Source organism: Lathamus discolor, chromosome 12 (genome assembly GCF_037157495.1).
Source record: "Lathamus discolor isolate bLatDis1 chromosome 12, bLatDis1.hap1, whole genome shotgun sequence".
Classification (NCBI taxonomy): domain Eukaryota; kingdom Metazoa; phylum Chordata; class Aves; order Psittaciformes; family Psittacidae; genus Lathamus; species Lathamus discolor.
In genome coordinates, this window is record NC_088895.1 from 3,457,592 (window position 1) to 3,468,220 (window position 10,629).

The following is a 10,629-nucleotide window of genomic DNA, read 5'->3' on the forward strand; positions in this document are numbered from 1 at the left end:
TTCCACCTTCACATGATTCCTGTCATAGGGTGCCATAAGCAGACGTTTTACAACTGCATATCTGGGCAGGAAAGAAACCTTCGTGTCTGGCAACACCCATTTGCTTACATGGCATCGCCTTCCAGTCAGTATTCTCAGTGCCTATGAGACAAGCATTCTGCTTGGGGTTTTCCCCCACTTCTTAAGGCAGGGATATTGTTATGTGTGGGCTATAAGAAACACTGAACAACTAACACACAGTAAAATACATCAGCCTCTCACAAAGTCTTTCCTTGTTTGTATCGCATATCTAAACACAGACCCACTTTAAAGTAAAAGCATGTGCAAAGAATGAAAAGCACCAAACTTGGGTTCCCTAAAACACTGGTCAGAAAATAAGGTAAAACACAGGGAAAGGAGATGTTTTAAGTGTGATTCAAGTCATCTTGGGCTCCAAAATGCAGGGGAAGACACAGGTGCTGCTAGACCCAACTAGGACACAGGAAACAGAAAGTGAAACTTGCCAGTTTACTCCTTAACTTAAACTCCACAGCGGCTTTTGTGACTGTGCTTTATTTTTGTGAGAAAGACTACTCACAGTGTAACTGAGCGGTGCTGCCCCTACTTCTTCAGCAGGAACTTTCTGCCTTCCAGCCCCATTCTCATTGCCCATCTGTCCCTACCCCAGACCTCTGCCTTTACTACAGGTAGTTATTCTGCAGCTGGATCAGTTTTCTCACCTGTATCTCACTCTAAAGGTTTGTGCCAACCCAACTCAGTGGGAGGAAGCAGAGGCCAAAGTAACAGCTGGGTTTAAGTCACCTTAAAATTCCTGTTCATTCACAATTGATTCCATGCTCCCAAACCCCTGATCCCAACCTCCTCAAGCCCTGTGTTTCAACAGGAACCCGAGTTTGTGTTTTTTCTTCAGTCAATACATTTCAGATCTGTCAAGACACAGAAAACAACTTAGTGATACAATCATGAAGAGAGGAAACTCCAAAGGCAAATGAAAATGGCTGGATTTAGACCTCAGCTGTCAAGGCTGTATCTTGACTTCCAAGTACATGAGTGTGGCACTGCTGGGTTTCGAGAGTCATTAAAGTGTAATGAGATACCACTGCTAATGACAAGGTTTAGTTTTGGAACACCCTGATATCCAGCCCGTGTCTTTCCTAAAATGGCTTTTTTCTCCTTTTCCTGCCTAAGTGCTGGCCAGGAGATCAAATTCTAACAGGTACTTTATCAACACACTATCAAAGGAGGTTTTGGCAACTATGACATGAGCATTCGCAGAGAAGTTTGACAGCTTCTCAAAAGACAACCTGAGCTTGAACATCGCCAAACCTTAAGAGGCCTTTAACATTTGGTTTACACCTTTTCATACACTTTTAGTGACATGGTTTTGTGGTGTATTTGGAGTCGTGGGTTAAAGGTTGGACTTGATGATCTTAAAGGTCTTTTCCAATGTGGTTGATTCTAATATGGTGCTCTAAAATGTCTCTTGCCTACTATATTTTAATGTTTAGTTCAATTTATAAAGTGCAAACAGGGCAGATTAAAAGAGCCAGGCAGATATACAGGGAAATTTCAGCTGAATATATAGTTATTCTTTAGGCAAGAAAGTGCTAAGGGCTCACCAGTGGCAGAATAAGTAATCATCATGCTGCTAAACTGCCAAAATTCACTCAGGCTGCAGCATGACCTGCATGCAAACCCAGCCATGAAGCAGAAATGAAATGCTCAAGGCAGACTCCAACATGAATGCAGATGCTCCAGTTCTGCTCCAGAGCACTGCGCTCCAGTACTGCAGCAGCCTGTATCTACCCAGAGTAATTGCAGGTGAAGCCAGGAACAGCTCCTATCATAGCTGAAGCTATTAAAGCTCCTTAATGAATGGTCTAACAATAACCCAGGCATAACCAGTTCTCTCATTGCGAGGGCCTTAACCATAATAAGCCCCTTGAACATTCCTATAGTGTTTTCCAAAGATCTCACAGCATGAAGCTACTAACTGTGCTCTCACAGCCTTGTGAGGCAGGGATTACTCAACCTTTTTTTTTTCTCCTTTCATTTAAATACAGATAAAAAACTGAGGCAAAAGCTAGCAAACGACTTCCCTGTGGATACCCAGCTGACTAGTGCCATGCAGAATCCAGATCTTCCAGATTCCAGCCCTGTCATCAGCCAAAAGGCCATCATTATGAAGAAAGAAATTAGTCTGGTCTTATAAATAGCATTTGAATATAAGCCTGCCTAAAATATTTGCAAGGAGCTGACCTTAAACACCAGCAGAGCTGCACTGGTAGCCTGCGGCTCCAGCCACCAGCTTACATGTCACTAGTCCAAGGCTCTTGTCCCTCTGTCTCTCTGGATGTCTCCAGAGCCTGAATCCAATCCAAACTGTGTAACAGATCAGACCACAACCTCATCTCACCACCACTGGCTGGTTTGGGCTCAGCATATCAAGAAACAGGAAGACTGCTCAAAAATATAAGCAATGTTGTACTAAAATACTCAGGTAGCAGGAAAAAGAACCAAGCCTTAGTCAGCAACTTGCTGCTATCTTATTCTGAGGCACTAAATGATCATAGTCAGCCCGGCAGAAATCTCACTGTAACATGCAGCTGGAAGCATGAAACACAGAAAAGGTCCCCAACAGACCTTGATTTTGGAGCATTTTAGTCAGCCTTTATGATCTGAACTGCTGCTATTGGCTATCACACATTTACCTGCAATTTCTCCTGCTCTCAAATGCACGAGTTCATTGTATTTTGATTTATTTCATACTAATACAGTGCTAAAAAGAAGCAGGTTCTTTTCTGCATTACAGCTTCCAACACCTGCAGCAGGGCTAATTCCTGGACTACATTTTCTGCAGCAAAATACTACGCCCAATACCGATTCTGTAACATAAAAAAGTCTTTCCTGTGCTTCTGTAAGAGTCTAACTTCATTTGTTATTACATATTCCTGGCAAGGCGACCCCCTAAAATACAACACAGAAAATTGCAAAAGCAGAGTAAAAGTTAAATAAGGCTTTGTGAGGTTAAAAAAGTAATTCCAGTAGTTAGTTATTCTGGTTTTAGATACCTGCATTACTACCTCCCATCTACCTGGGCCATTATCGAAGTGCTGAAACACACAACCTATTACAACTGTAACAGGATCTTTTAGTCTCTGGGAAGAGCTGGAAATGGAAAGCTTGTTATCTTCCAAGGGGATCCTCCACAGAGAAAAGACACCACATGGAAATGCACACAAGAAATTGAGAAACAGCTGCCTGAATGGAACAAGGAGCTGGAATGTTTCTTTTATTTCTGTTCCTCACTGGAGGAGCAAAATGTGGTTTGAGGTTTTTTTATGGGTACATAAAACCCACCTGGTTTTGGCTGTCTGCTTCCCAAATGACCAAAAGCTCCTGGGTATAAAAACATGAGGCTCTCCCACTTCAGGATCAGGCCTTTTCATGCAGAAGCAGCAGAGTGAAAAACTCAGTGCATTCTCCCCAGGATGCCAAAACTGGTTGCATCAGTATGCAGTAAAGCACCTCCTGACTGGGGCAAAGCGGATGAGACCTGTTAACAGAGACTGTTTCCATCCCAGCTCACATTTAGGGCTCCATTATCTTATCTGCTCTGCCACTCGCATACTTGCCAGATAAGAAATGTTCCCCCCCACCCCCCCTTCTTTTTAAAGAAGCTTAGTGTTAAAACTGACACAACCAACGTTCAGATTAAAAGTAAGTTAAAATTCATTCAAGACTAAGATGTTCTACAAGTGGAAAGGGAGGATTTTCTTGATTTCAGTTCATTTGCATGCCTTAGGTCAATGATCAGTTCATCTGAAGTTGAGAAACTGCTCAAGAGTTGGGAGGGGAGAAAAAATAGCCTGTTTTCCTTTTCCAATCTATGACTAAGAATGAGGCAAGCGAAGGGAGGATCTAAGATCCTGAAGGCGATGGCAACAAGAGGTCATTAGTTAATTCCCTCAGCGATAGATACTACTTCCTTTTATTAAATAACAGCACATTTTCATGCTGTCACATACTTTTCTTTAACGATACAGCATAAACTTTACCTGAACCAGTCAAAAGCAGCATCAAGAAACACACCAGAAGCCCTGAACTGAATGGCAGATTGTCACAAACTAAGAAGTAAATAAGACTCATCTGATTTTTATGCGAAAACCTGAAAGTTAAGAGAGGATTTCCATACTTTCTTACCACCAAAAAGTACCACCAAATTTGGCATAAATCTGTTTTAACCAGGGCTTTACTGCGCACAAATAAACTGCAGTCAAGTTTTTACTAGAATAAAAGAGACAAGCCCCATTCTAAGATTTAAAGGAAGGTTCCTGTTGTTGCTTAAATCCTTTTTGATAAAGCTTACTCAATGTACCCTTATGAACAACTGTTTATTATCTGTATTACTACAGCACCTGTGAGCTTCAATAAGACCTACAAAGCCACAGCAGGAGTGATGCCTGCTCTGAAGAGATTATCATCATCTAAAAGATGAATAGTTAAGAAACACAGGAGAGCACAAGGAAATAGGTATTTATGCTCTCTGTACCTGCCCTTTACTGCTTTCCCTTGTGCACTGGAAGGATCAAGTTGTAAGTTTTCTTCCTCCACCTGTCTCACCACAAAAACCCCTCCAGAAGTCCTGTAAAGACAAAAAACCCCATCTAGATGTTTAGTGAAACACCCAATGAGTTCCCATACTCACACCAGTGCAATGGGCACATCCACAACTTCTGGAAGAACCCCGATTTAATTCATTTAAAGGACTTCTTTGCAGATTTACCACTAGCACACAGGAGTGCATCCACCACACAGCAGCAGCCAGAGCTGTTTACAAAGCTTTCTGCTCAGTGTTAGACTGAAAAATCCAAACTCTTTTTGCTGTGTAATAAATCAGTGCTCTGCGTTTAACAATTTTCAGCAGCACCATATGCTATGTGGTCCCATATGTTCCATTACAGGGAAGAAAAACATCATCTCAACATGAATCATCAGTGACTATATTCTGTAAATCTGGCTTAAACTCTCACAGCATTCAAAGGCAACCCCAAATAAATCTGCTCAATTTTAGGCCAGATTCTGTGTACCAGAATTGCAGATCATTTAGTTAAAATTAAGGGAAAAAAAGAGCTTTAATGTAGGAGTAAGCACACTATTTGCATCTCTCCAGAAGCAGCCTCACCAAGCACAAAATTTGGCACCCATTTATCAATTCCAATCTAATAATGACATCCTGCTCATAAAACGATAATATCTGGTAGTCATAACACCTTTCATCTAAACTGCTTAATGTCTGTGAAAATATGTACACTACATACAAGATTCATTCCTCCCAGTGCTGCGAAGCAGCTACTCTGGAACGTGGCATTTGCCACGTTCTGCATCACAGCCATTCTGGAGAGGAGTTTGTAAGAAAACTAAAAAACCCAAACAAAGCCAAAACAAACCCATGTTTGCATGTCAGGCTATAGGGAAACACAGCAGACAGTGGATAGCTTCCTACAGAGAAGTTTAGCAGGACTTTGGGGGTAACATCTCCACTCTTAAAGTGCCAAACAGCTTTCTCTCTCTTCCCAAAGCCACTGCTGATTGTGCTGAATCAAAGTCACAAAAGCCTGAAGTCAGGGCATGCCAAGGTCACCAAGTGCCCTCCTTCTGAGGAATAACTTGGTCTCTTGGGCAACCCAGCATCAGAATTAACAGAGTGACAGCAAAAAGGGGGTGCAGATGGGGGGGTTCGCTAGTTGCAAACTTTAAATGCAACTTGATGAAGATTTGTTCAGCTGAATGAGTTACGTTCTCTAGCTTTGCCCAACTAACCCCACTATCCAACCATGCCCAATTATATTAATATTCAGAAAGACAGACTGAAATTAAGCTTAATTTCAAACTTAATGTCCTTATTTGAAAGCCTTTTGTAGCTCAGGAGGAAGACATGCAACTGCACGTTCCCACTTCACTATTGGCTTCATTAAATTCGAAAGAAACCAGCGTCCATTTTGACCTAATATTCAAGGTGGGGGAAAAAACAGTAATTACATCCACATCAAGCTATTACCTGTTCAAGGGCATAAGTGCTTCATTAACAGCTCAGACAAACTTGTTTTGTAAGCTGCCTAGATTAAATATGAAATTTCCCTGCCCTTACAAATTAAATGAACAATTTTTGACACAAAGGGAAAGTCCAGTAAGAACAACCCAAACACAAGGCTGAGGATATAAACAAGCCAACTTCCAGACTGCCCAAATCCAATGCATTCCTTGCCAACCTCAGCAAGAATGAGCTTACCCAAGCCACCCAGCCCACCTCATTTCAATAACTTTTTTGCATTCACTTCTTTAAAAAAAAAAACCAACACAAAAACCAACCAACAAATACTAGCAGTACTCCAGGCTACTTCTATCTGAGAGCAAAACCTATGGACCTTTATAAATATAGAATCATAGAATGGTTTGGGCTGGAAAGGACCTTAAGCTCACCCAGTTCCAACCCCCTGCCACAGGCAGGGACACCTCACACTAGAGCAGGTTGCTCCAAGCCCCATCCAACCTGGCCTTGAGCACTGCCAGGGATGGGGCAGCCACAGCTTCTCTGGGCACCCTGTGCCAGCGCCTCAGCACCCTCACAGGGAAGAGCTTCTGCCTTATATTTAACCCGAACTTCCCCTTTTCAAGTTCCAACCCATCACCCCTTGTCCTATCGCTACAGTCCCTGATGAAGAGTCCCTCTCCAGCATCCTTGTAGCCCCCTTCAGACACTGGAAGCTGCTCTGAGGTCTCCACGCAGCTTCCCTTCTCCAGGCTGAGCAGCCCCAACTTTCTCAGCCTGCAAACATAAAAATTTCACATTTCCAATGGGAAGTAAAAATAAAATACTGATGTAATAGCTCCACAGAATAAGGACAAAATGGCATGTTAGAACCATTGCTCTTTAATGCTGCCAAGTGGCTTTAGGGAGCTTTACAAAGAGTCAACAGAAGCTGCCACAGTATCACAACTAACCAGGAGGGCAGTGGGATTTTCAGTATCCTTCAGGAGCTGGATGACCACACCCAATTAAGTTACCTTCATTTCTATTTCAACTTTCCTGCTCACTAATCAGGAGCTGAGGTTCGCACTGATCACAATTCCCAGTGTGCAATACCCATGATGATTTTACATAATGTGCACTGTACGATCGCACTGTATGTGCCACGAACACAGGCTGCAGATACAAGTGAAATACCTGAATGTGTCCTACCTATGGAAAAATTGGAAGAGATATTTCCTCTTTCGTACCCAGAGTACCCATGGAACCCCAGTTTTATCAGATCAATGCTTTCTACAGTATGTTTCACTCAATAAAGTCAAACAAACCTACCCAGTGACTTCAGAGCGATAACAGGACAGCGTCAGGAAAACTCCCTGAGCTGCCCTGCAAAGAACTCCTGAACAAGCAGCTGAAATGCACTTGCTCAACATTTATTACACAGCACTAAGCCAGAGGCAATCAAATCAGGCTGGTTCAATCAATGATCTTCAAATAAGGAAGTAGTTTGAAAATCGTAAGCTTAAAACACTCTTTTAGGTTTACTTTTTCTATTTCCTCCCTTCTCTGCTGTGTGAAAGCACATCTGTTAAAAAAGCTGAGCATGTGCTGATTCTATAAAAATCTGCTACTTGAATAGCTGGGATATCAAAATTGTACTTTTATTCAAACACAGTTTGCTGTAAATGCTGTGCCTGAACCACAGAGTGGTTCTGCTTAAAGAATCTGAACTCTCTTTTAGAGCAAAAGGTCACTTTTCTATTTAAAAACATCAACCTTAGACACTAAGGTTTTTTTTCCTGTACAATCAACAAATAAGTAAAATGGAAAAGTGTTTCATGAACATCTTCTCCACTGTCATTTCTCAGAGCCTGAACACTGCAGCATTTCATGAGGCTGCAGAATAACCTGGAGCAAAAGCCTGTAAATGGAGCAAAGAACTCACCTGCGCTCCTGGTCCCAAGTCACCGACCCTGCCCCTTGTGCAGCAAACACTGCTGCCCCTCTCCTTCCCACCTCAGGGGTTCCTCAGCAGCCTCTGTCAGCTCAGCAAACTCCAGCCCAGCTACACACCAAGGTTTTCTCCTACAGGCAAGGCAGCTGGTTTGAGTCAGAAGAGACAGAGCCCACTTCTGTCGAAAGACCACCCCCATCCTGCAACCCACACTGAGCAGCAAAAGCCTCTTGACACAAGGTCCATATTGAGAATGCACATGAGGAGAAATAGCTCATTTTGAAAAGCGTTGACTCACAAGGATCCTTTTTAACTGATAATGAATGCAACAAAGCAAAAGTACCTACAAAGAGTCACTGTAAAGAATACACATACAGAAGAATTCATTTGCAACCTGAAAAGCCTCCTATTGGGAAGATGGAAACAGCCTAGCTCAAGTTTTCCTCGAATCAGATGCCAGAGGAAGTTATACACAAGAAAACTTGATTTGACAAACTACAAACTACACATTAATGCAGACATGAAGTTTGCAGCCTCACTGTGAGTGCAGAAAAGGTATCTGTCAGATATTTGTATAAATTTCAATGTTAAAGAAGAGTTTGTGAACAGGTATTTAGATTTAAAGCACTCTCTATATTGTTACATTACGCCCTGGGAGCTCAGAATTAGCTAGCTACCAGAAACAACACAGTTTTAAAGACATAAACAGAGATGAACCAGCGTGATGTATTACTTCACAAACAACCCATTATCAATGTAGCAATACCAACACGTGTGCACTAATAAATCTAGTACATGATATATTAAACTAATGACCACTAGCAAAATAAGCTACATGACACTGCAGCATTTTAAACACTCGTTGAAGATACGCAACAGACCTTGGAGCCCGGAGCCCGCTTACCCTCACCCAAACAGGGCACCATAAGCTGCAGCCCTGCTGCGCTCTTACCCAGTTCACTTTTAATGAGGCTGCGTGATTAAAACAGCTTCCACAGGAGAGGTGAGGAGCGTCCCACATCCATCCACAGCCCCCAGCTTCTGCTTTAGATCACTGCCCTGTACGGAGGGGGGGCGGTTCGAAAGCTTCTCGGCCACAAAGTGGAACTGAGCACAGCTCTCCTATGGGCGAACCCCTGCGAGGAGGCCACACCAGCACCTCCTGAGCGGCTGTCTGTAAGCAAACATGGCAGCTGGCACTGGATGCGTGCTGAGCTGAGCACTCGCACACCTATGAGCTCAGGGTTCAAGCGCTGGAGCACAGCCCGAGGGAGGCCGCTGGTTATGGACAGCAAGCCCCACCGCGAGCTGCTCTGCCCGGGCTGAGGAAGCGGCCAGCCTGAAAGCTGCTACTCAGGGGCTGCTACGTTTGAGCAGTATCAGCTATAGGATCAGGGAGTTCACTCTGCTTATGCTCCTGGGGGAAGACACGAAGATACATATATATATATATATATGAGAAACGAAACACTAAGGGCTTAGTGCTTGCCTAGTGTCCTCCTCCTTTCTCCTTCCCCCACAAACATGAGTACTACTGGATGACATTCAGCACCTACAGTAAATCACTTCTCGATGTCGTTAACAGGACAGGCACATCTGCCAGCGCCGGCCCTACGCAATTACTTCCAACTCAGCCTCAAGAAAGCTGACAGCAGCCGAGCTCCCGGGCGCGCTGGAGTTTCACTAGGCCGATACCGGCGCCGTGCAAACGCCTCGCTCGCGAACACATCCGAGGGATAACCCCGATGAACAAACGCCGTTTATCCGAGCCGGGGCAGTGTCCCCGGTTTGCAGGTGAAGGAAACGCTCCCCCCCCCCCCCACTTCACGTCTACCCTGTGCTGTCCGGTACCTCCAACTTCCCGGAGCGCTCAGCGAAGCCGGGACAGCGCCGCAGGGAGCCGCTGCTCCTGCAGCCACCGCCGCTGCCCCCCGTGCCCAGCCTGCAGCCCCGGGGACCCGCACCGCAGGCACTCCTCTGAGGGAGCTGCGCCGTGAGGCCCGCCGGACCCCGGCCCGGCAGTAGCAAAGTGGTTCTTTAGCCCCCAAAACCACTGCCCCCCCTCCCTCCCCGGCGGGACCCGCCTGTCAGCCGGTGCCCGCGGCTCCCTCCGCGCTGCCTCTCACCTGGAGCCGGCCAGCGGCAGCGGACACGTCCGGAGAGAGGCGTGAGGGGAGGAGAAGCGGAGGGGAACGGAGCGGAGCGCGCCCGCCGGGCTCTCCCCGTCCCGCCGCTTCCTGCCACGGCCCCGCCGCCGCCTGAGGTGCGGCTCCCCCTGCCAGGCGCGCCCAAGCACTCGGCGATCGGCTCCACGGCCTGCCCGCCGCGGGCGGGAGGGGAGGGAGGGAGCAGCCATCGGCGCTCGGCTACGTAAGGGGAGGCGGCGGAGCGGCACCGCCGCATCGATGAGGTATCGGCGCTCGACCCAGCCGCCTGCGCACGCTCCGCTCGCCCCGGGCCGGCCGCTAACGGCCGCGGTGGGACCGCCCCTCGGAGGAGGCGGTGGGTTAGGGAGCAGGGTCGGCTCTGTGCCCGGAGGGTCTTGGGGCACATCCTCCTGGAAGGCATGCTGAGGCACGTGGAAAACAACAGGGTGCTGGGGACAGCCAGCATGGCTGCACTGAGGGGAAATCCTGCCTGACCA

General features: G+C 45.9%; 1 protein-coding gene across 2 annotated transcripts in view; it reads right to left on the reverse strand.

Annotated features, from left to right (window-relative positions):
- Window positions 1-10,289, reverse strand: part of TAOK3 (TAO kinase 3) — an 89,242-nt gene extending 78,953 nt beyond the window's left edge. Inside the window, exon 1 of one of the 2 annotated variants that reach the window (XM_065693005.1) lies at window positions 10,112-10,289. The gene's annotated coding sequence lies outside the window, so the exon portion shown is untranslated. The remainder of the gene's footprint in view (window positions 1-10,111) is intronic. The other variant, XM_065693006.1, reaches the window with a different exon arrangement.
- Window positions 10,290-10,629: the final 340 nt, after the last annotated feature.